This window comes from Oryx dammah, unplaced genomic scaffold, assembly GCF_014754425.2.
Source record: "Oryx dammah isolate SB20612 unplaced genomic scaffold, SCBI_Odam_1.1 HiC_scaffold_17, whole genome shotgun sequence".
NCBI classification, from domain to species: domain Eukaryota; kingdom Metazoa; phylum Chordata; class Mammalia; order Artiodactyla; family Bovidae; genus Oryx; species Oryx dammah.
This window is the reverse complement of record NW_024070201.1, coordinates 5,441,093-5,466,203: the sequence shown is the minus strand read 5'-3', so window position 1 is coordinate 5,466,203 and position 25,111 is coordinate 5,441,093. Positions and strand designations below refer to the sequence as shown.

At 40.0% G+C, this 25,111-nt stretch overlaps 1 pseudogene; it reads right to left on the bottom strand.

Moving 5' to 3' along the window:
- Positions 1–1,622: 1,622 nt before the first annotated feature.
- On the bottom strand, positions 1,623–21,539 carry LOC120876080 (annotated as a pseudogene).
- Positions 21,540–25,111: the final 3,572 nt, after the last annotated feature.

Here is a 25,111-nt window from a genome sequence, read left to right as displayed (position 1 = left end):
GCTGAAAATTAAAAGCCCACTCACCACCTCAAATGCAGGACTGATGGTCAGGACCACCTCTGAGGGTGCTTAGAGATGGACTCTGTGCATCTGAAGTCATGTGAAACACCCATAGGAACCTTGGTAGATGCTCATAAAACCACCAGGTCTGATGGCTCCCTGCAGAATCTAAGGCATAGTTTGAAATCAAAATAAATAAGAAAGGTCAATGGCCAGGATTCCCCTTCACTCCATGTGACATATATTCTACAAGAAGGAAGAGTATTTGCACTTCTTGTATAGTTTTGTATCTTCTTACATAATTTCTTTGTGAATTTGCCCAAGTCCCATTTTAAAATAGAGATATAATCTTGGAAACTATGGCTACTATATTACTAAAATGATTTCTTTAAAATAGCATAGGAATTGATACAACCACTTTGGAAAATATATTATCTGTTAAATTTGAACATATGCATATCCTAAGATCTAGCACGTCCTCTACTGAAAAGCATAAAAGCACTCGCAACTCATGCGTTAGAATGCTCAGAGTAGAATGGTACCTAATGGACTCCAATTGGAAACTACCCACATTTCCTTCAAGAAGGGACTGAATAAATAAATTTCTGTATATTCACTGTATGGTGAACTATACACAATGAAAATAAACAAAAAAGTACATACAAAAATAGAGATAAAACTCACAGCCATTAGTACTGAGTGAAAGAAGACACAAACAAATATATTTATATTGCATAATTCCTTTTATATGAAGTGCAAAAGCAAGCTAAAGTAAGCTACACTGTTAGAAATCAAGGGGGCTTGGTTTCTGTAAGGGAAAGTGAAAATCATTCAATCGTGTCCAACATTTTGGGACCCCATGGACTATATAGTCCATGGAATTCTCCAGGCAAGAATACTAGAGTGGGTAGCCTTTCCCTTCTCCAGGGGATCTTCCCAACCCAGGGATTGAACCCATGTCTCCCACATTGCAGACGGATTCTTTACCAACTGAGCTATCAGGGTTTCTGTAAGGGAACACCATAAACGCATAAGGGATGCTTGTAAAATTATTTTTTCTTGATCTGAGTACTGATTACCTATTACATTTACTTTGGAAAAATTGAAACTTATACTTACGTGTTTTTTCTGTGTGTATCTAAACAACTAATTTTGTGTTCTTTTACAAATTAGTAAATACATGACTTTCTTTAATATGAGATAGTACAGCTCTCTACGTATCAGGATGACATTATCATTCAGAGGCATATACTTTTGTGCTATTTTTCTTTTGCTGAGACTGGAGACTCAGGGAGGATACGATAAGAATCCCTGTAACAGCCAGGATCTGAAAATCCAGAAAGAGATTCTATATAAACCTAATGATAAGTCATGACCTCATCTTCCTTAGTGCTGGCTTGAAGCTAAATTGTATAAGTTCATGAAGCAGTATACTTTAGTTAACACAGAATGTGTATCCAGATTGGGGTTACAGTAAGGTCATACTTACATGTCTCTAACTCAGTGACCTCAGGAGGATATATAAAATATTGAAAATGTGGCTGCTCAGAAAATAAAGACTATTTTTAGGTGCATAGAGAATATTTTTCCACCTCCTTTGCGATCATCAATGATCAGTTATTTCAGCACTTGAACCAGCTGTTAGCATTCAGGAAAGCTAAAATTCTCTTTTAGGATCAAATTTGTACTGCCTCGATCCTTGAAAGAAATAATTTCCTAAAAAAAAAAGAGAGAGAGAGACATATTAGGTTTTTTCACATGAGCTTTCCTGAAAAGTCAGTACTTTCCATGCCCAAATTACCTATTTAAAAGTTTCTTATCAAAATAACAAAGCCTATGTTTTGTTGTTGATTTTTAGGGTAGCAAAATGAAGAAATTGAATAGTCTTAACCTTCATGTTTGAAAACAGCATCAACTTTTCCGCTAATCCCAGGGAAGTCTTGAGCTATCTCTTTGGGGTAACCTGCATCCATGGACTGCCTGTTTTCACCATACCTGGTAAAAAAAATGGATTAGAAATATTAGAACGTGTGATTAATATAATAACAACAAATAACACTTAGCATTCCCAAACAACTTTTCATGTTTCAGTCACTGTTCTAAGTGCTTTGAGTGTACGGATTCATTTAATCTTCACAACAAATCCGAGAGGTAGGTGCTTACCCTTACGTCCACTGTACTGAAATCCAATGGCTGCTTAAAACAACTGTGGGTGGGTGCATCATTGGTTTAAAATAATAGAAACTTTTAACTGGAAAATTTCCTGGTTCAATAGAGTTGTGGGAGACTGAGACAGCCTAGAGTATACCTAAAGAAGCATCAGCTCTAACAAATCTGATTCAAATTTCACCTCAGGCTCCAGCTCTTTAACAAATCTCCTCTGGAACTCAATCCTGCAAGTCCCTTGCCTTCCAAGGACAGATGTGGTGTGATGACAGCAAGCACAGACTAAATGACACTCAGCCAGGCTGTACCCATTCACAGAAGGATATTTCAGCAGAATATGAACATAACTTCAAAGGGCACTTTTCTTCTTCCACCAAGGAGGGGTCTGATGTGTAAGATCTCCAAGGGTCCGTCTGTACCTCCAGTACTCATTGTCAACAAAGAAGTACGTCTTTCCGGTTTCCTCCTCATGGCCGGCAGCATCAACATTCCTCACCCTTCTAGGGAAGCCAAAGGAGCTGTAGATGTCCTTGGGATAACTGGGCAACTTTACATCTGCCTTAGTGACCCAGTATTTACTGCCTGTCAACCAAAAACAAGTGACCATGAAATGGTTTTCCTGAGACTCTGGAGGTCAGTAGGCAGGGTTTCCTCCAGACGTTCACTTTACAAGAAGTGGATGGAGGGCTTTATTCCAAAGTGAGGTGCCCCTGAGTTGGGCGTTTCTCTGGCGTGGCTTAGTTTTCTCTATTGGCTCACTTCTCCAGCTGCACAGAGAGTGTGGGTGGGCGCAAGTGGTCCTACAGGCCAGAAGTGTAGTGCACATTTCCACATCCCACTGGATGGCACCCCTGAGCTCCTGGCTTGCCTGTTCCTGGCAGAGTATTCTTTATGAGTCAGGGTGATGCTACATAAATACACATTATTTAGCAAAATTCTTTGCTTATTACAACTGGTTTCAATTATATACCTTAATGCTATCAGGGTTAATTGTCTTACTCTTTTGTGCATACAAAACCAAACATCTGAATTATTTTCTAAGAACCAGGTGTTTGGCAGTATATGCACAAAGCATGGCTGCATGTTGGAGTATAATTGGATCTAAGAGAATCAAAGCAGTCTACGCCTGGAATTTATGGACAGTGGCCCATCTACAAAGATGTGCAGTTTATGAGAAAGGTAAGCTCTCAACCTCCCTCGAACTATTAATAAAATGTCTATAAGGAGGATTTCTTAAAAAAAAAAAAACAAAACCCAAGGACAAACTGGTATAGGTCTCTATATTTTTTTCCTGAGCATCCTGGGAAATATGTATTTTTAAAATATGTAGAATGCCCAAATACAGCATTTCCTACTTCCAGTTTCATAATCAAAAAAAAAAAAAAAGGAAAATTTAAATTGCTAGCTATTTGAATTTTATTCTAATTACTCAGCATGTCGTTTTAAATTACAATAATGAATCCTCCTTGATTCAGTAGTTAGGACTTTGAGGTTTTAAGAAAAAAATCCATGAGGAGAAAGTGTGCAGCCAGTTACTTTGGTGCAGCATCAGTTGAATGGCATCACCAACTCAATGGACATGAGTTTGAGTGAACTCTGGGAGTTGGTGATGGACAGGGAGGCCTGGTGCGGTGCAGTCCATGGGGTCACAGAGAGTCAGGCATGACTGAGTGACTGAACTGCATTGTTGCTTCTCAATCCAAATCAATAGTAAATTGTTTCATAAAAAAGGGGAAATTCAGTGGTATTACCTTTGAAAAAATGGGCTTCATCTTTTTCAGGAACATCATAAGCTGTCTCAACTCCACTTGACAGAAAACAGAGATGAATATGACTTCGACCCGTGGGTAGTACAGATGAGCGCAGATGGCAAACCTGATTTGAAAAGAAACCAATTTAAAAAAAAAAGAAAAAGATAATTACTGGCACTCTCTGCTGCCTCTCAATTCCTTCTCTCCCTGGAACACAAGATAATCATCCAATGTGGTAAGCACTTACGAATTACACTATGACTTATCTTACAAACATCCTACATGGAAGCTCTTATTGCTCCTATTTTATAGATGAGTAATTGAAGCCACACAGTTCATGAGAGGTAAAGTGCCGGGGTCCAGCCCCGGTGGATCCAGGGTGATTCGAAGGTGGGGGGACGGCGTCGGCGTCTTTGGAAATAACTTACTTAATTACAGATAGAAAGGGATTAGAAGATTAGCAGAGAAAAAGAGGCTGAATAACTTGGTTCACATGAGATACCAATCACCACCTACGTAGGCCACAGGCATCTTCCCGTTCTCCCTAAGGAGAGGAGGCACTGAGGCCCCCCCAGTCCGATCTTAGAAGCCAAGGCAAAATTAATAGTCTTGGTGGGTACCCATGTATCAGATGGGAATTCGGCCAGAAAAATGAGGAGCAGAAAAGAACGACATGAGGGAATCAGTCTTTCCGGAAACTGATCCAATTTCTTTATTTTTGGGTTTGCTTATATACCTTTTGTTACACATAGGGATGAATACAGAGTCACGTGGAGGTCAGCAGTCCTGACCTTTATCAAAATCAGGTGCTTCACATAAATGTATAAAAAAGGTCTTAGGAATATTACATCATCTTCTGGCCATGAGTGAGACCTGCTGACATTTTATGATCCTTTCTTTCTGATAACCAAAAACCTTATTTCTTCCAAGGGTGTTTTTTCTTAAACCAGGCACTACCCTACAAATAAAGTTACATTCCTACAGGGTGAGGGTGTAGTGAGTTACAATCAAGAAAGGAATTTATTTAACCCAAGGTTAACATGATTAATCTTAAAGGTTAATACTTATTTCTCCTATATGCTTAAAAAGGTTAATGTTTCTTTCTCCTATATGCTAGTTATACTCATTATAAGGGCAAGGAATACGGAGATTTAGCAGCAAACATCAGCCCAACAAATGAAACTCCTTTCACCAATGTTCCTCTTAAGATCTATCTAGTCTTAAGATAGTGATAAAGTTACATTTTTACATGGCAAGGACACAGGGATTTATAATAAAGTACAGTGATCTATTACAAAAGAGAAAATTCATTAACTCAAAAAGTCTAGTATTGCTAACATCAAAAACTACTCTATTTCCCTTTCTATATTCCAAATACATTGATTAATATATTCCCAGGTGCCTAAGGATATGGAGGCCTGGCTGCAATCATTGACTCAACAATGAGAAAAGCCCTATGCTAATTAAGACGTTCAAAATACTCCAAAACTCTCTGTGCTGTTTATGGTTAAGAGGTAGTAAACAATCATGTGCGTAGTGGCAGGAGTATGGATAATCCTGTCACACAAGCTAGTCTGTCAGCAGAGAGGTTTGACCTGAGACATCCTTGTCACACCCAGGGTAGGGAATTAGCAGCAATTATTGGCACAACAAATGAAAAACCCCTCACCAATATAATTCCTAACCAACCCACTATACTAATAATTTTTAACTCCCCAAAAGAATTTGCCTTTAGTAAATCTAAAACATCTAGTGCCTCTCAGATTGGGAGGCTGTAAACAATCACATGTGGCCGGACGAACCTATACAGGCGGGCTAGATAACCTTCAGAGGAGTCCATAAGGTGAAACACTCTTGTCACGCCCAGGAATTTTTATTGCCTTGGAGCTGCAAGTTAACTCCTTCTCCGAGAGAAATGGTTATGGGGGAGAGCCCCCCGTAAAGTCAGAGGTGTAGGTGAGAGCATAAAACAGACTCTGGTTTTGGGGTAGATGCTCGGGAACAGGGGGTTTCCTGAGGCTTGATCACGCCTTTGCGTATGCCAAGCCTCCTTCCTCATGACCTTTGCCATGGGCGGAGTTCCTCAGGCTGGCCCCTGGCAGTAAAGTCTAATTTTTAAACCAGATTTGTAAGGTTGCTCAGACTAAGCTCTTTTCTTTTATTATCTTTCAGTTGAGAATTTTGCCATGTTCATTTCGCAGTCAACAGAGACAAGGAAACAGCACAGCAGAGACTTGCATGTGGGCTGACACACATGTCCCCCAAACTAGAAACGGAATGGAAGCCCCATTACCAGCCAGCCTTGGGAAATAATAGAGGCTCCCCCGTCCCTGGGATTCTCCAGGGAAGAACACTGAAGTGGGTTGCCATTTCCTTCTCCAATGCATGGAAGTGAAAAGTGAAATTGAAGTTGCTCAGTCGTGTCCAACTCTTTGTGACCCCATGGACTGCAGCCTACCAGGCTCCTCCATCCATGGGATTTTCCAGGCAAGAGAACTGGAGGGGGGTGCCAGTGCCTTCTCCGATATCCCAAACTCGAGAGACTCAAAGCATTGCAGCTTCCGTTGAGTTCCCCTTGCTATCCCACATAGCGTGACTCCTCTGGACCTCCTTCTTCCCTCTGCTGTCTCCTGCTGTCCGAGATTTCTATTCAAATTCCCCTGAGATCCGAAACGGTTGTGCTCCTAGGATTCACATTTGCTCCTCAGGGAGGTCACATGAGGATAAGAAGCAAGTTGCTTGTCTGTGCCTGGAATTAGAAGTCTTTTAGAAGACCTTGCTCTTGCTATTTCATTTGTTCTGCTACTTTACCCCATCTGTTAGTAACTTTCTATTTTCTCTACATCATTCATCAATATTTTTTCAATGAAATTGTTTTCTCTTTCTCCCCCTTCATATCCTTGTCCTCTTTAATCCTAAAAGAAACTTTCTGGTATCATACTTCCCCTTCAAGCTACTTCTCTGTCTCTCTTTTTTCCCTCAAAACAATATACTTTTTTTGGCAAGAAGAATTTTTACTCCCTCCCTCCATTTCCCCATCAGATACTTAGGAGATGATCCATAACTGTTGACTGAGTGAAGGAACAGATGAAGGGATGGTTGTTACTTGCAAAAATACCTTACTGTATGACTAGATTAATTTTATCCTCTTCAGGAACATGAGTATACGTTGAGTGAATAGTTCAAGTGAGACATTGTAGGTAAAGACTGATAAGTCTTCCTAAAGTCATTCATGTCAGCTTGAACTACACACTTTGATCAGTTACCTGGCAATAATATTGTCTGCTTTGTGTAATTTATCAAACAGTCTGGACGATGTGAAGATTTATGGTATATTAAAAACAGACAGAAAGCACAGCTCTCGTACAAGCCAAAATAGCTCTCAAGTGTAGCTCTAAGAAGTTCAAACCAAAATGGCTTATAGTATGGCTCAGCTAAGGCCAGCCAGAACCAGCTTCTCTGAGCCCCACCCCTCTGTACAGGGGTTTGAGATGTGTGAGGATGATCAGGATACCACTGAGATCTTAGTCATGCTGCAGTAACCAGACTATGACTTACACATTTGGGTGTCTTTGATTGTGTGTTTATCTCCTGCCTTTAGATCTATTTTCTCTATTATGTTCAGATTATGAATCAGATTATGTTATGTTTTCTTAAATTTGCATCTGTTTTTTGATAAAGAGGAATATTACACAATGCAAAAGACTACAAGATTCATATGCACTCTGTTTTAATTTTTTTCTGCTCATTTCTCAGTTCTAATTTATTATAATGCCAACTGGTTTGATCGAGTGCTGTTCTTCAATTTCTCAGCCCGTGATCAAATGTGCACTAGAGGAAAGGAAAAATATTTAACATCTGTAGGGCTTTACACCTTTTACAAAAATGATCTTAAGTCTTTATTTGCAGCAATCTTGTAGAGCAATTAAAGCAGATACTATTAGTCCCATTTAATAGACAAAGAAGCGGTAGCTCCTCACAGTAATTAAGGGACTCTCCTGTGAGTCACAGCCAGGAAGCAGTGGAGGAAGGAGTGACATTCAGGTCTTTGGAGGACAAAACAGGAAAGTAAGGTCTGAGTACATATCATGAAAAATTCAGATATCTTGACTTTCGAATGAATTGTGAAGGGATGATAGATATAGAAGCTTCATCTGATTTTTTTTTTATTGTCTCTGTGTTTATTTGTATATGTTAACCATTTTTTCTTATCTCCCCTTTCCATTTTTACCTTAAACATGAGTTGTTGGAAGCCACCTTTACCATATAAGTTTTAGGTAAGGGATATTCTGTGAAGGGTTAATACAGCCAGAAATGGATATAATTACTATTGGAACTGTAGTTCCTCATTTTGGGGAAGAGGGTCAGTACTTCTTTACTTGCAAGAAGGATAGCTCCATCTTATTAGGTGGAAATTTTTTTTAAATTTGCTTTATTGTCATATGAGGGTCCAACTATGTGTAAAAGAATACACATGGAACCTGAGTAGCCAATGAAATGGGTGAGTCGTCTATCAGTTCATTGCTTGATGGTACATAGTTATCCGTCATTGCTTGTTATGCAAGAATGCAGATGGCCTCAGTAAACCGTTCTCTTTTGTTGGCTACCATCATGTTCAGTTGTTCCAGTGGTGGGCTCTGCAGGGATGCTGGAAGTGGAAGAGGCTTCCTTTCTTGCTTCTCGTGTGCTTCTCTCTCCAGGTTCTGCAGACTGTGTGTCCTCCCCAGTGTCCAGCTCCTGCAGTGTGTGCATTCTCCAATCGGATTCCTGCCGATATGACAGCTGACAGCACCCAGTAGCTGGTAGTTTTGAATGCCTCCCAAGGCTCCTCCCTGTAAACAGCATCCCATGACACACTTTTGGGGGACTTTCTTGAAAGTCCCTGGAAAATTCTAGAAAGTTGCTGGTGCACCACCTCAGCAACTTCACTACCATCCAGTATGTGCTGCCATGACCTCTACAGTGAGGTTTGGGTTGAAGTCTTCAAGTGAGAGAAGTCCTTTGGAGCACTGTCTCAGTTGTTGGCATAGATTGTATATGTGTGTTATGTATTTTCTAGAGTTCTCTTACTTCTTACTGGCCAATCTTTCATCACTTCAGCTCTCATTTTTAGTTAATAATTCTTTATATTAAATGTTCCCTCCTCAAATTAATTACTATATAGCTTCTGTCTCCTGTTTGGCCCCTGACTAATAAGACAAGTATATGTTTTCCAGGAGACTTTCTCAAGGGTTATAGAAGGCTGAGAGCCAAAGAACTGATGCTTTCAAATTGTGGTGCTGGAGAAAACTCTAAAGAGTCCCTTAAACATTAGAAGTTAATCACTCCAAGGAAACCACAAAAACCATATTTAGCCTACTTCCTGAGAGTGCATGAACCTCTATTATGAAGATATAAAATCAGTCCATCCTAAAGGAAATCAACCCTGAATATTCATTGGAAGAACTGATGCTGAAGCTGAAGCTCCAATACTTTGGCCATCTGATATGAAGAGCCAACTCATTGGAAAAGACTTTGATGCTGGGAAAGATTGAAGGCAAAAGAAGGGAGCAGCAGAGAATGAGATGGTTGGATGGCATCACTTACTCCATAAACATGAATTTGAGAAAACTCTGCAAGATCATAGAGGATAGAGGAGCCTGGCACGCTGCAGTTTGTGGGGTCTCAAAGAGTTGGACATGGCTTAGCAACTGAACAATGACAGTAATGGCAACTCCATGTTCAGCCTTTACAGTGTGAATTTACATACATCCACTATCTCTACTCTCCTGAGCATGCCACAGTCTAGTTTTTTATTAACAATAACAGGTCTTGGCAAAGTGAACATGAGTTTTCCACTGGGCATTCTTTGGTGATTTAACTAAGGGAAACTTAAAGGAGTTACATGTTTACATAGTTTGCTAAATTTTGGAAAATACCACTTGCTGTCTGGTAGTTCCTATAATCTACCTGACATTCTTCTGTGGGATCTGGAAGAGATGATACAACTAAATAATCTCCAAACTTTTTCAAACATTGAAACTTGACTAAATATAAGTATGGTTTGGGATTAGAGATAGAAGGTAAGGGACATAAAGAGGCAACTTTGTTGTACAACCACATTGTGCAAAGTTTTTAGAGGTTCATGCACTTTCAGGAAGTAGGCTAAATATGGTTTTTGTGGTTTCCTTGGAGTGATTAACTTCTAATGTTTACCAATTTCTTATTATTGTCTTTATGATATTATTATTTTCTACACAAAGAATTCAAGATGATGCTGGTCACAAATTCATGCTAATATTTTAAAATTATTTTTATTTATCTGCATCTATTTTATGTTTTGCAGTTATTATGACTTTTAATTTGCCAAGTAATCACAATGTAAGCTAATGGACAGAGAATTCACATAGTCCTAAAACCTACAGTTGTATCTTAAAATATCAGGTGGTGTAGTAGATAAAATTGAACCTCTAGAAAGATCAGTGCCGTCCACCTCAGGCCAATCCTGGTACCTGAGGAAGAGCTGATCTCAGCCCACACTGTTCTCAAAGGGAGAGAAGTCTGTTGTGGAGCTGAAGATGAATAGAAAGAGTGAATAGGGCATAATCTTTTTCAGAGAAAAACCTCTCCTGGACCATGTCTGAGATCTCACAAATGTCTCCTTCTGCGAAACTGCACAACCAGATTCATGGGTTATTACTCTCCCTGGCTTTGTAAGCCCCATCTGAGATCACAGTTACTTTCAGCTTCTGCATATATGTATATTAATGACTATATATGTATATATCTGCATATTTACTTTTATATTTCCATATATAAAATATGAATATATAGGTGGGCGCTCTGTGTGTGTATGCATGTGTATATACATATATACAGGTAAAGGAGCTCAGCCCTGGGTGTTCATTGGAAGGACTGATGCTGAAGCTGAAACTCCAATGCTTTGGCCACCTCATGTGAAGAGTTGACTCATTGGAAAAGACCCTGATGCTGGGAGGGACTGGGGGCAGGAGGAGAAGGGATGACAGAGGATGAGATGGCTGGATGGCATCACCGACTCGATGGACAAGAGTTTGCGTGAACTCCGGGAGTTGGTGATGGACAGGGAGGCCTGGCGTGCTGTGATTCATGGGGTCGCAAAGAGTCGAACACGAGTGAGTGACTGAACTGAATTGATTCATGCATACATATTTTTGTTTTGGGAGGATATGTGAATTTAACATAATAAATGTGAATTTAGAATAATAGCAAGATAATTTATTGAGGTGTTAGCTTGGATTCCTTTGCCTTCTAATTTTTTCTAAATTTGTCCAGAAGGAAGCTAGATGCTTTGTCAGCTCTAGACTGAGAGTAGTTCCTGGGATGGAAAGTAAAATTCATTCCAGGCAGCATGTCTCTGCCTTTGGACCTCTCAAGACTGCCTGCATGTCTAATCCTTGGTGTCCTGCAATGGGAGGGCTGAGGTAAAGCTCTGGAGAAGCATCAGCAGAGGAGGTGCTCCCCTTCAGTCTGAAGAATACTGCCCCACTTTCCAGCTCAGTGGCACCTCTCTGTGGGAAGCCAAGATCCAGAGGACATCATGCCATGATGAGAGAAGCCTGTCCCTCACTAGACACCTGGAGGAAAGATACCATTTGCTCATTTTGGCAGCTGAGGAAAACCTGAGGCTTAGATTATCCACCTCAGATAGAGTGGGAGTGACACAGCCAGACTGTGTTTCAAAGTCAACGTTCTTTTGTTTTTTGTGCTTTGTTTCCTAAATTAATGTCTTTGGGTCTGAGGAGGGTTGTACACATGTGAGGATGGAGGTGGTTCTTTTATACCTTCCAAGCAGCAGCCGTGAGAAAGCACAGGATTAGAGTCCAAGGTCTGGGTTTGAGTTCCAGCTCTGCCCTTGATAAACTTTGCAAACCTAGAGAAGTTTCTTAATCTATCTGTGCTCAACTGAAAAAAGGAAATTATAATGCTTCATCCACCAAATTATTTAAAGCATAATTGTATTGATGAATCTTTTGTGAGTTGTTTTAATAAGAGCAGTAATAATTATCATTTCCTTAGCAGACTTTTTTCTATGATCAGGTATATAAAGAGGAAGTGCTATACACAGGCTATCTTTCTGGCATAAAATGAGAGAACATAAACCAGAGTACTAAGAACATAGAACATGTATAATAGAACTCCCTAAGTAACTGACACCCTAAGTAGCTTCACTGAAAATAATTCAAAGTCCCTGAATAATTTCAAATCACAGGCTCATAGGATGTTGAATGGAAGGCAACACTTTGAAGATTTTGGTGAAAAGAAGATAAAATTTTGAATCCTAAGTCTTTTTATGACTAGGTATGTAGAACTTGGCCATTTAATATCTAGAGATTTGTCTCCTTGACTGGAGAATAGGAAGAATAAAGTGCTGTGTGCTGTACTTAGTCGCTCAGTTGTATCCAACTCTTTGTAACCCCATGGACTGCAGGCCCACCAGGCTCCTCTGTCCATGGGATTCTCCAGGCAAGAATACTTGAGTGGGTTGCCATGCCCTCCTCCAGGGGATCTTCCCAACCCAGGGATCAAACCCAGATCGTTACCATCTGAGCCACCACGGAAGCCCTAATAATATGATACTATCTTCCAAAAATGGTTTTCAGGAGAATTAAATGGAATAATCTGTGTGATGTATCTGTAGTTCAAGGCTTGTCACATAGAAACACATTACTCAATGAATGCTCATTCTTCTTAGAGTTGCAAGAGAGCTTTTAAAATAAGTCATCTAATTAAACCCTCCCACGTGAAAGATGGGAAAATTGAGAAATGCTAAGTTGTTTTATTTCTTAGAATGAAACAACTGGGAAATGATCCAAGGAATAGAGTAAGAACATTCAAAGTGGATTTCAGCTTCCTGAAGGGATGTAACACTTGAGGAAGTTGTTTCTGGGCAATGAGGAAAAAAAGGAAAACTATCTTCAGCTGAATTCACATTATAAACTATATAGTGATGCATGTCTTTTATAAACATAGGAGTCTTGCCTAGGAGACAAACTTGTGCTCAGATGTTCCTGCATAGTCATCATTGCTGCAAGTTCAATGTGATTCTGTTGATAAGAATAATTGATTAAATGGCATGTTTCCAAGAGAGAGAAGCTGTGCCCTAAATTCAAGTATCTTGGATACCCAAACGTTCGATTTAGCTAATGACGGTGCAATACCACCCTATTAATCTTGTTGGGAAAGCTTTACTGATACAATCACTTAGAAGTCAACTTCTGGGTACCAGCTGATTCCCCAGTGCCGTATTGAAGGTCCAGGAAAGACTCTTCCTGAAGAGCTGTGTTTCCAACCTCTCAGTTGAGAGGATCAAGTTTGTACAGATCCTTAAATATCTCTGTGACAGATTTTTTTTTTTTTAAGTAGCCTCAATTTTTTGGCATTTGTTCCCCCAGCTTTTAAAAGTTTAGGTCTGTGTCCTTTCCTTTTGGATCTGGGTGAATTCTATGATGGCTTTGATAATAAGAATAAAGCAAAAGTGACATAGTGCCTTAGGAGATTGGCACCTTCACTTTCTGTCTCAAAACACTTGCTTTTGGAGCCCTGGGCAGCCATGGGGAAAATTTACCTTTGCGGAGGCTACTTGCTGATAGGAAGACCAAGTCAGCCAGGTGTAGAGGCTACATGGAGCGGGGTCAGCCTGTTTCTCCCTTCCAGCCAGGCACGAGACACATGAGTGAAGAAGCCTGTAATGACTTCAGCCCCAGAAATCATCCGTCTACAACCACGCAGAAGCCTGAGCAAGAACTGCACAGCTGGGAACAGTCAACCTGAAGAGTCGCAAGAGCATGTCAGTTTAAGCCACTAAATTTGGGAATTTTATTTGTTATGTAGCAATAAATAACCAGAAAATCTTCCTTGATTAAATCTTTGGGGGGCTAAGTCATTCCTTCCCCTGCTCACTTACTCACTTACTGAAATAGTGTTCGTCTGCTGAGTTGCTGAAGAAATGTATTGTGTAGTACAGGGTAATTTGGCGTTTTTAGCTGACTGAGTACATTTTTAAAACATTTATATCCTGCTTGCTTCAAAACTAGATTTGATGCCATGATCGAATGATTATGGAATTAATAAATGTGTAAATGAATTATGAAAATATGGTTAATTAGTTTACCATGAAAACAAGTTAAAGTTAGACATGAACTCTGTGGAGGCATTTCACTCAGTTGTCATATATGTTAACTAAAATCTCATGATTCTAATTGTAAGTTGAATGCTTCGTAGTCCTTTCTCCAAAATATACATTAGAAGTGCCTAACATTTTCTTGACTCTAACCAAACATTTAGGGAGTCCCCAGTCATGACATGCCACCCAATATCTCCACACCATTGCTCTGTATAGTTCTCTGCATTTAGAACACACTTCCTCTCCAAACTGGTGGCCTGTCAACTCCTACTCTCTCTTTATTCTAACATCAAACATGACTTCCTTCTAAGACTTAGTGACCCATTTATTTATCCATTCAACAATCATTTACTGAGCACCTACTTCATGTCAACTATTGTGCCCTTGAACAATTTAGCATGACTGTGTGTTCAGTCGCTTCCGTAGTGCCCAGCTCTTTGCCAGCCTGTGAACTATATAGACTGCCAGGCTCCTCTGTTGACATTTCCTACTCTAGGGGATGTTCCCCACTCGGGGATTGAAATCGCTTCTCTTGTGTCTCTTGCATTGGCAGGCAGATTCTTTACCACTTAGCCACCTGGGAAGCCCCTGAAGCAATTTAGAGTGGAAAATAATTCAAGGGTGTAGCCTGCTGCGGGACAAATCTGAGGCATTACTTGTAACAGACAGTGAGAGTGTTCTGTGAGCAGCCGGGATGACGCAGCACATCTTGGGGAAGAAAGGGAGCATCTCAGAGACGCAGCTCCGAGCTGAGTCCCGAGTGCAAGGAGGTAGCTGTGAAGTGAAGGGGCAAAGTGTGGGAAGAGTTTTGTGGTTTGTTTCATTTCCTGTTTGTGTTTTTAACCAAGTCAATCAAATTGAACTAAAGTTTATTATAGGAAGACTTTCATGGCAGCAAATAAGTTGCTTTGAAGAACAGACAGAAAGGGAAGTTTTTCCCATCTCCTCTCTCAGGTTTTCCCTATTACCCCTGTTCTGGTTGCCAGAATCTCCAGCAGAATATTAGCCCTGGTGTTAACAATTAGGAGTGTTGAGAATTTAACTGTTACAGTACAGTCAGGTGCATTTTAGATCTGACTTTCAGTAGTCTGAATGCCAGCACCACCCAGAAAGTGCTTCAGGCAGCAGAGTTCCTTGATGTTTACCCCTCTCTCTACTGCAAGTCTTTGCTTGTATAGTATATTATATGCCAATGCTAGTCAGAGTGTCCTCTCTGCTGGCCCAGGGATGATTTGCTATTATTCTACAATATTCTTGTTGTTCCCTTGCTAAGTCATGTCTGACTCTGAGACTCCATGGACCCCATGTACTTATCTGAAGTATGCCAAATAAGTACAAAAATAGGGAATAAGTGCTTTGAGCCTCTTTTCTAGCAGTTTGACAGATTTATGTCTATCAGATCTAAAAATCGGGCACTCAAAATCTTTGTCATTCCATTTTGCTAGTAATTCCTTTTTATTGTATTTTACGAAGTAGCAGTCCATAATTTATTGGCAATTTAAGAAACTGGTCCTTCACGACTGGTGGTTTGAGAAACACTGCCTTAGGCCACAAGGTCTAAACACCTTCTAATACTGCCCTCTCTCTCTACCTTGGCCACCTCCTGCCCACTTGCTTCCTAAATTCCTGCTCTTTGATTTTTCATTTAGGGGGTTGTTCCTAGGTGAAAACCCTAGGAGGCTTCTCATGACTTGTGGCTTCCCATGACTTGTCAGTGTTACAGTTGGGATGGAGCTTCTTTTAGGAGATCCAATAGGCCCGTGTGCTTCCCTGCTATGGCCAAAGCACTCGGGATCGTATCACACACTTCTCACTTCTCCACCTCCCTCTGGAGAACGTAAGCTCTGGAAGAGCGGAGCCATGTCTGTAAAGCTCTGTGCCTGTGTCCTTTACCCTGTAGCCCTTACACTCACCTGTACACGAGTGGATTAGCCAGTGAATGAAGGAGCAGAGGCGATGCAGCCAGTCTCCAGGAGACTGTTTCATGCAAGCACCTCTTTTCACGCTTAGAGAGCAGTCAGGGCTTGCTTCTTAGGTCACCACCTCGAACTTTCTGCTTGTGGTCCTTGAGGCACAAAGTTGATCCCAACAGGTTCTCGGTCTCACATAGGGTATGGGATAATACTGCTTTCCAGGCCACTCTCCCTGATTTCCAGGTTGCTTCATGGGTGGCCTGCCCCAGTGTGACTTCCTAGTGAAGTGAAGTCCCTCAGTCGTGTCCGACTCTTTGGGACCCCGTGGACTGTAGCCTTCCAGGCTCCTCTGTTCATGGGATTCTCCAGGCAAGAAGACTGTAGCCTTCCAGGCTCCTCTGTTCATGGGATTCTCCAGGCAAGAATACTGGAGTGGGTTGCCATTTCCTTCTCTAGGGGATCTTCCCAACTCAGGGATTGAACCCAGGTCTCCCGCATTGCAGGCAGACGCTTTATCCTCTGAGCCACCAGGGAAGCTATGACTTCCTAATGTAGTCCTAATTATGTCTTCTTGGCTTTTTCCTTCTTCGCTTTGCCCTTCATCAGTGCACACCCTTCTTCGCCTTAGGTCTGCTTGTACCCGGGTCATCTTCCTGTATTTCAGTGTGGTTCCCACCTTCCTGCCCACACCTGTGCTTACTGCCACCGCATCACCTGTTACCTTCTCTCCGCCTCCTCTTTTGTCTTTGTCCCTCTGTCTCTCTGCTTTCTTTTCTCTGCGTGTCTTTTGCCCTGATTCTACAATTTCTCTGTCTCTTTCAAGTGTATTTAATATTTGAACCCTAACAATTAACCGATAACAAGAAAAAAATTTTTTATAATTCAAACACATCAGATTTGCTATCATTTATTATTTCATTAATGGCTGCAAATGCTGTGTAATAATGCTACTTTATGACTGGATAAAAAGGTAAGATACAGAAAAAGAAAGAGAAAGATACCCCAAATAACGTGAGGTCATCAATGGCCAATTTTTTTCTACTATAAAATTTTGCCTTTGAACTCCCCCTTGACACAGTCACACATCTCTCTATGTCATGGGTATCATTGCCAGATTTGGAACTCCAGAAAGTGGTGAGATATTGCTGCCTTCAGAGCTTCTTGAGGATGATTTTGATCTGAATTATCTGGATAATTGTTGTGTATCTATGACTGTACATAAGATCATTTACTGTATTAGATATGTATTACTGATTTTAAAGTTATACAAACTTAGTGGGTTAAAACAACACACCTTATTATTTCAGTTTCTGTGGGATGGGGGTCTTTGCTGTTGCTGGTCAGTTGCTAAGTACTGTCTGACTCTTTATGACCCCATGGACTGCAGCACACAGGCCTCCCTCCCTCCCTGTCCTTCACGATCTCCCAGAGTTTGCTCAGATTCCCGGCCATTGGTCATGCTTGTGATCAGTGAGGGATGCTATCTAACCATTTCATCCTCTGCTGCATTCTTCTCCTTTTACCTTCAAGAACTTATCTGGGTTTCCTGCATAGGATCTCAGGGCATCACCTAGCCACTTCTGAGCTCACTCAGGTTGTATTCACTTTCTTTTCTGCCTCATTATCACCATCCTATTGACAACTGCCAATCTATTCACAACCCCAACTTCCCTCCATCTCCCCAGCACTAAAACTACTTGATCCCTTCCTGAGGGATCACCTTTTCTAATTTCCAGGACCAATATTGACCAGACGTAGGAATCAGTGAAACCTCTTCTGCACCTCTTTTTGAGCATTCTTCTCAATTCACCATAGTGCTGGTCTTGTCCTCCCATGGGAGTCCAAGTCTCTTCAGTAGTCTTTGACTACAGTTTCCTCCTCCTCCTCCTCCCCCCACCTCCTCAGGACCCCAGACTTCTTATCAATCTGCTTTTTAAGAACTGCCTGTCTCATTTCCTTCTTTCTATCCAATCCCATTTCCCCCCATGAGGCACTAAATCACAGTTTGGGAAGCAATTGAACCCAAGAGAAACAGGCCATCAATAAAATGTGCTGGAGGTCCATTTACTGCTTTGCATATGTTCAGGCCAAGTTATCCTGTAACAAGATCAATAGCCCTATGGGCTGAGCCTTATGATATCAAGCCCTGACAGCTCCCTCCAGATTCCTTAAAAGCAAGCACGCTTTTTGCTTTCTCATCTGTTCATTACCAGCAGTCAAATTTTGTCTTTTTTGAGTGTATGGAAGGGCTATAATTTATTTACAAATAATATTTAATATAGGCAATGGCAGCCTGCAGCAGAAAGCCAGACAGACTCTTCTCATCTCTCCTTGGGATAGCAGAGCATGGCCAACAAGAAGGTGCTGGAGGAGAAAGACAAGCAGATACTAGCAGACCTGGCTCATGCTCGGTTGCATTTTTATTCCAAAACAGTGACTTGAAATTCCAATGATGTGAGGAAGTATCCTTTGATTTTATGTGCAAGTGTGAAACAGTGGAGGCTTCCCAGGTGGCACAGCAGTAAAGAATTCACTTACCAGTGCAGCACATGCAAGGGACGCCAGTTTGATCACTGTGTCGGAAAGATCCGCTGGAGTAGGAAATGGTAACCCACTCTAGTATTCTTGCCTGGAAAATTCCATGGACAGAGGAGACTGGTGGGCTATAGTCATGAGGTCACAAAGAGTCAGACATGATTGAGCATGCATGCAGGGCTCAGGATGAAACAGTGACTTGGAAATTATTCAAGAAAAAAGTTTAAGCCCAATTTGCATAAGTTGAAAAGTGGAATTTTTCAAGAGTTTAGAATAAAAAGATGTAAGCTTGAGTTATTTGAAAAGTGTTTTGTGTTTCCTCTTCAGTTTGACACCATAAAATTCCCTAAAGTGTCCCCACTGGCAATGAAATGAGTGTCCTCTTACCAAATGCCTGTTACACAGCATTAATCTTCAGCTCAACTCCAGGAAAGTCATCAGCTATTAGTCTGGGAAAACTTTGCTCCATGAACTAGCTATTTTCATCAAATCCATACCAAATGAAAGAAACACAGTTCAACATTATGCAGAGGCCCCATTGCAAAAGTATGATGTCATATTAATGTCCCAGTGTGAAATCCTGGATAAAATTCTAAAATGGTGTAAGGAAGTGTTAAATAGTTTTTTGACTATAAAAATATGTGACTTTCTTGGGCTTAAAAGTTTAGTATATAAAACAATACTTTGTCCAGATACAAGGACATCATGCTTTTCTATAGAGGGACCATACACTATGTCTGAGGTCAGTTTTCTAAGTATAGACGCACAGAGCCTAAGTGTCTCTCTGCTTCAGATGCTTGAGGACTGTATATACAAATGATGCAAAGTGAATTAAATCATTGACTAAAGTAAACTTTCAGTTCTTTATCACACTTACTCTTCAGCCTGATACACCTGGGCTTCCTATAGTGGCGCATTGTCTGGGCCTCAGCTGGTCTCTGCTGACGCCTTTTGGTATCTGGATATATGACCCAAGGATCAGCCATTCTGAGATTCTTGGTTATATCTGTGAAGTTGAATGATTATAAGCTGTCTTCTTCATAATCAGAAAATTTGAAATTAGAGAAACTTTGATTGTGGGAGTAGGGGATATCCTTAAAGAAAAATAATAATTTTCCCAATTAGGCTTCATATGAAGTCATCCCTATTGCTACTTACCTCTAGTATTTGTCCTCTACAAAGGAGCGTCTTTCCTTCTTTTCCTTATCAGAAATAGCTACATCAGTTTTCTTTATGGTTGGAGGAAAACCCAGGGTGTGGATGTCTCTTAGACAACCTGCTTGCATCTCAACTCTTCTGACAGCCCAGAACTCATTGCCTATTGAAAAGAGAAGCCCAAGAAAATTTGAGTGAAGTTTTTGGTTTTAGAAATACTTTAAGAGCACTGTTGTGGAAAACAGAAGTCTTGGTTTTATTTCAACCAATTCATAGGTGTTATTTAGTTCCTGAATGAATGCATGAATGAATGAGTGAAAAAATAAATGAGTTGATAACTCTGGTCCACTCCCTTTCTGGGTCTTATATTTATTACCAATAAATTACAGTGACCAGTACTAGTTATTTTGTTTAATTGCTGGTGACTTCTTAATCTAAATTTCCAACCTAGAAGTCTCTCCCAAGCTTCACATCAGTAAGTCAGTCACTTACTGGACACTTTGTTGCTCCTGCAACAAATTCTGTGCAGATGCCCAGGGACCATTGTAATCACAGTTAATCTTTGTCATTGTGTTAAAATTTAGTAAAGTTGTTTAGAAACAATTTGGGGTGAGGGGAAGTTCCTAAACTAGAGACACTGGCATGTTTATTTGAACAGGTGAACTAGAAATTTATTTTCTGGCATTTTTTTCTGATCCTTATTTTTAAGAGAAAAGAGACCAGATGGTAAGAAAAGAAATCCCAGGGCACATTTTAGGGTCAAACCTGATTCAATGTAATTGATTTTTCCTTAATCATCTGTAGTAAAAGGAAAGAGAAGCATTGTTAACATGCTCATTCTAAAACCTCCACAAATTCATAAGCTGTAAAAATAAGATTAAATGATGCTTTAACATTGTGCTTGCTGACAGCAAAGAAGAAAATGCAGCGTCTTTTCTTTCAGCATTTCTGAAATGCTGTCAGAATTGCTGACAGCAAAGAACTTTATTCATCAAGTTCTTCAACAGTGATTGAAACAAAGAGTGCTTCCGGTGGTTACAATCAAATAATCAGAAATTTCAGTTCTTAGGATGTTCCATTTACTGCTCATTCTAGATAATCAGGTCACTCCTGGATAGTGTCGGACATTATTCCTGAAATCATCCAGAGATGTTTATAACTCGCCTGCTGCGTCTTCAGCCCATGGTTCATCATCATCAAAGCAAACATCTCCATACAAACCAGGCCCTGGTGGAGAGGTGTGACCCAAAACTTCTCCAGGTACATCAAAATGATCAGTCTCCAAGTTCTAGGAGAGGAAAAATACTGATGGAAATATAGGCAATCACAATTTCTTTATGCTCTTTTTCAATAAGACAACACCAGATCAATGAAAACATTTTATTTTATTTATTACCTTTGAGTGCAAAGTCATTATGTCAGCTTCTCCTTCATAAATCCTGAAGAACCTAAGTGGCGTCACCTCCTCCCAGAACCGTCAGAGCTTTCTCAGTGGCAGAATCAATACGTCTCTAGGCAAATTCAGTGTATAATTCACAATTCTATATGAAAAAAAATTGAAGGTACTATTTCTCCTGTGACAGTAATTTATAAAATCTCAGTATTATGTCTAAAATCTCTTTGGACCCATTACTTATGAGATGAGTTTTCCTCCATCTCTTTGGGCTTACCAGGAAAGACATAGAAGTGACCTCTGCCAGGAACCCCAGCTCTGGGCTTGTTTGTCACTTCCAGCGTGTCAGAGTCCAGCTTCTCTGTCACCTCCAACCCCAGGAACCTCTGGATTTCTTGTATTTTTTTTAAAACCACAAGACCACTGTCGTTTCCTCTAATAAATTCTTTCACATAGTTTTCAGGATTGTAGTATCTTTCTAGATATTGTTAATGAAACAAGTATAGTTTAAGGTAATTTTTATGATTTTTAGTCATTTGCCCAAATTTCACAATTTATTTTAGTCTTTATCTAGTTTATTGAAACAAAAGTTAGTATGAAACAATATTATTTTTGATGAAGACCCCTAATTAATATTTTATTTTTGTGCTACTTTTACATTTTATTGCAATTTAGTTTGTTCAGTTCAGTTCAGTCTCTCAGTCGCGTCCGACTCTTTTGCAATTCCATGGACGGCAGCACATCAGGCTTCCCTGTCCATCACCATCTCCTGGAGTTTGCGTAAACTCATGTCCGTTGAGTCAGTGATGCTATCCAACCATCTCATCCTCTGTCGTCCCCTTCTCCTGCCCTCAATCTTTCTCAGCATCAGGGTCTTTTCTAATGAATCAGTTCTTTGCATTAGGTGCCCAAAGTATTGGAGTTTCAGCTTCAGCATCAGACCTTCCAATGAATATTCAGGACTGACCTCCTTTAGGATGGACTGGTTGGATCTCCTTGCAGTCCAAGGGACTCTCAAGAGCCTTCTTCAACAACACAGTTCAAAAGCATCAATTCTTTAGTGCCCAGCTTTCTTTACAGTCCAACTCTCACATCCATACATGACTACTAGAAAAACCATAGCTTTGACTAGATGGACCTCTGTCAGTAAAGTAATGTCTCTCCTTTTTAATATGCTCTCTAGGTTGTTCATAGTTTTTCATCCAAGGAGCAAGTGTCTTTTAATTTTATGGCTGCAGTCACCATCTGTACTGATTTTGGAGCCCAAGAAAATAGTCTGTCACTGTTTCCATTGTTTCTCCATCTATTTTCCATGAAGTAATGAGCCTGGAAACTTGAATTTAAATATTCAGATCCAACCTGCTTAAAGAAAAAGAAACCATCCTCTTGCTTTTTAAAAATCTTTTCATCTTTTCCTCCTCCCCAAGTACAAAAGGGGAAATTGGATTGAGATTTGTAATGGGAACTATTTAAAATATTCTCCACCTAACCTCTCACTTTTGCCCAAGAGTAACATTTCTCTCTCTTTTTTTTCCTCAACCAAGCATAATGTTTTTCACATTCCAAGTCCATATAAGTGTCTTATCAAACTAACTTATTAATACAAAATAGGATAGAATTATACTTTTCTCTCACTAAAGATGAATTAACTCTACTCTGTCTGAAGTATGTAACTTCAAAGTGACAGCAGACTAAATTAATGAGTGTGCAGGAATGATCCTCTGAGAACCACATGCCACTTCTACCCTATTTGAAGTAGATTGGACAAGGTGTGATTTCTCGAAACTGGAGGCTCTGAGAGCACCGTGCCAGAGCTTGGGTACTCACTGAACCAGTGAAGTCAACCTGTGTCTTAATGCAGCCAAGGAGTTTGCTCTACACAGTGAAGTAAAATGGACGCTAGCTGAAAATCAGAGGTAGGGGGAGCTGACACCCAGACTTAGAGAAAGTCAAATGGACTATGAACAAGTATATCACTTTTGTGGGCCATTGTTTTGCCGTCTGTATAAAAGGCAGTGAATAAAACATCATTCGCCTGGCTATCATACGTGTTTTATGCTGGTGTATATTATTTACTCCAATATATTTACTAGAAGAAGCTTGCTGGCCTGAAATATATCTGACAATGCTTTCAGCTCCTTATTTGGCAAGCTCTGAGGTGCTTCATCTCTATTTGAGTCATAATTTTATTGGTGTTTACATATCCTGTTGGTGGATCTTATTACGCAGTAATGATGCAATAAAAGTTAGTTATATTAAGAGCTATTATTATAACCGGTACATACCTTGGGCATAATGTTAGTGTGTCAATTTAAAACATCACATCTGGAAGAAACTAATGGCTTGGGACGAGAAGAATCCTGCGTTTAAGTTATTCATTACTTACTAAACTTACTGGAGTGTGTGTATACATTCAGCCAAGTATACAATTGTTTCTCAAAAAAAGGTGAAACCTTTCTAAGTCTAGAGCTATTACTGTATGCCAGGCCCTAAATATATGTTATTTCTAATCTGTAGAACAACCTTACAGAGTAGAGACTAGGATCAAAAAATTAAGGAATAGACTCAAGCTCAGGGGTAAGTGATTACACAAAATTAAATGGTTAAGTGATTACCCAAAATTCTAACTATTGCAACTTAGATGTTTACCAAAAGCTTCTTGGTTTGAAACTTGGCTCTCCCCCAACTTTTTTCTCTCATATTTTGACACTGTTTATTTTTCTCGTTTTTGAAACTGACCCCAATTTTGCCTTTGATTTACTTCCTTAGTTTTGTTCTTTTTCCCCTGACTGTCTGATCCTATGGGTTTCCTTTGCTCAGCTGGCAAAGAATCCACCTGCAATGTGAGAGACCTGGGTTTGATTCCTGGGTTGGGAAGATCCCCTGGAGAAGGGAAAGTCTACCCACTCCAGTACTCTGGCCTGGAGAAAACCATGGACTAAACGGGTCTCAAAGAGTTGGACACAACTGGACAACTTTCTCTTCACTTGACTTCATCTGGTCATTACAGCTCATTCAGCCTCTTCTGATCTGTGCCTATTTGCTTTGTCACCTGAAGCTCGTGGCCTGTGCTACACAGATGTTGTAAAGCCATACAGACAGAAATATAGTCCATCACATGCTGTAACTAAGACTGAGAAATGTATAACCGATTCTCACTTATAGATGTCCAATTATTGGGTAAGCTATCAATTTCAACATCCAACAACCTAAGATTATAGATATAAACACTTGACCCTGGGTATGGCATGATTACAATCTTTTGCAACTTCTTTCATTGGAAACTCTTGATTTTATTTTAGGTTGGGTAATTGGGCTAAGCCACAGAATGAAAACAGATGAGAAGTTCACCTCCTTTTCCATGACTTTAATACCAATTTAACTGCTTAGAATGGAAGTAGTTTATTGCTGAATTTTTACCTATTTGATTGCTCTCCTAATTCTTTAACTAAATATTTAGGTTACCAGTTCTTGCCATAAAAAAGACTATCAGCTGAAGCAGGCAAACATGTCGATGTAGGGGTTAGATATATCTCAGAATTATGGCTTCAGTGCTCATTTTAAATACAAGAAATTATGATTATATATTGTAACCTAAATCATTCACTATTATTATTAATAGGTGGATACATAAGTAATGTTACTATATTTTCTATTTGAATTAGAGTTCATTTGAGGTTGGTTGATTGTTGTGGTGGACATTTTTGCTAGGGAGAAGTTTGTTAGGCAGGAGAGTGATACTGATAAAGAAATATGGCCTGAGGAGAATGTGGCAAAGAAAAGCCAGTTATCAATATTCAACATTTTGTATATATGAGAAGCTCTAAGCTAAGTGATTTAGCTTTGCCCATCCTCATGAAACTCTTAAAAGTTAGTATTATTTTCCCTTTATCATAGATAGAAAGCTAAAATCCAGAAAGTAAAAATCAACTGTATTTACCGAGCAACTCTGTAGGAATGGCCAGAAAACTAGCAGAAGAGTTCCCACAACTAAAGACATAAGGAAGGAATGAAAATGGGATGGGTGGGAGAGGGAGAGATGGAGTATAGTCAG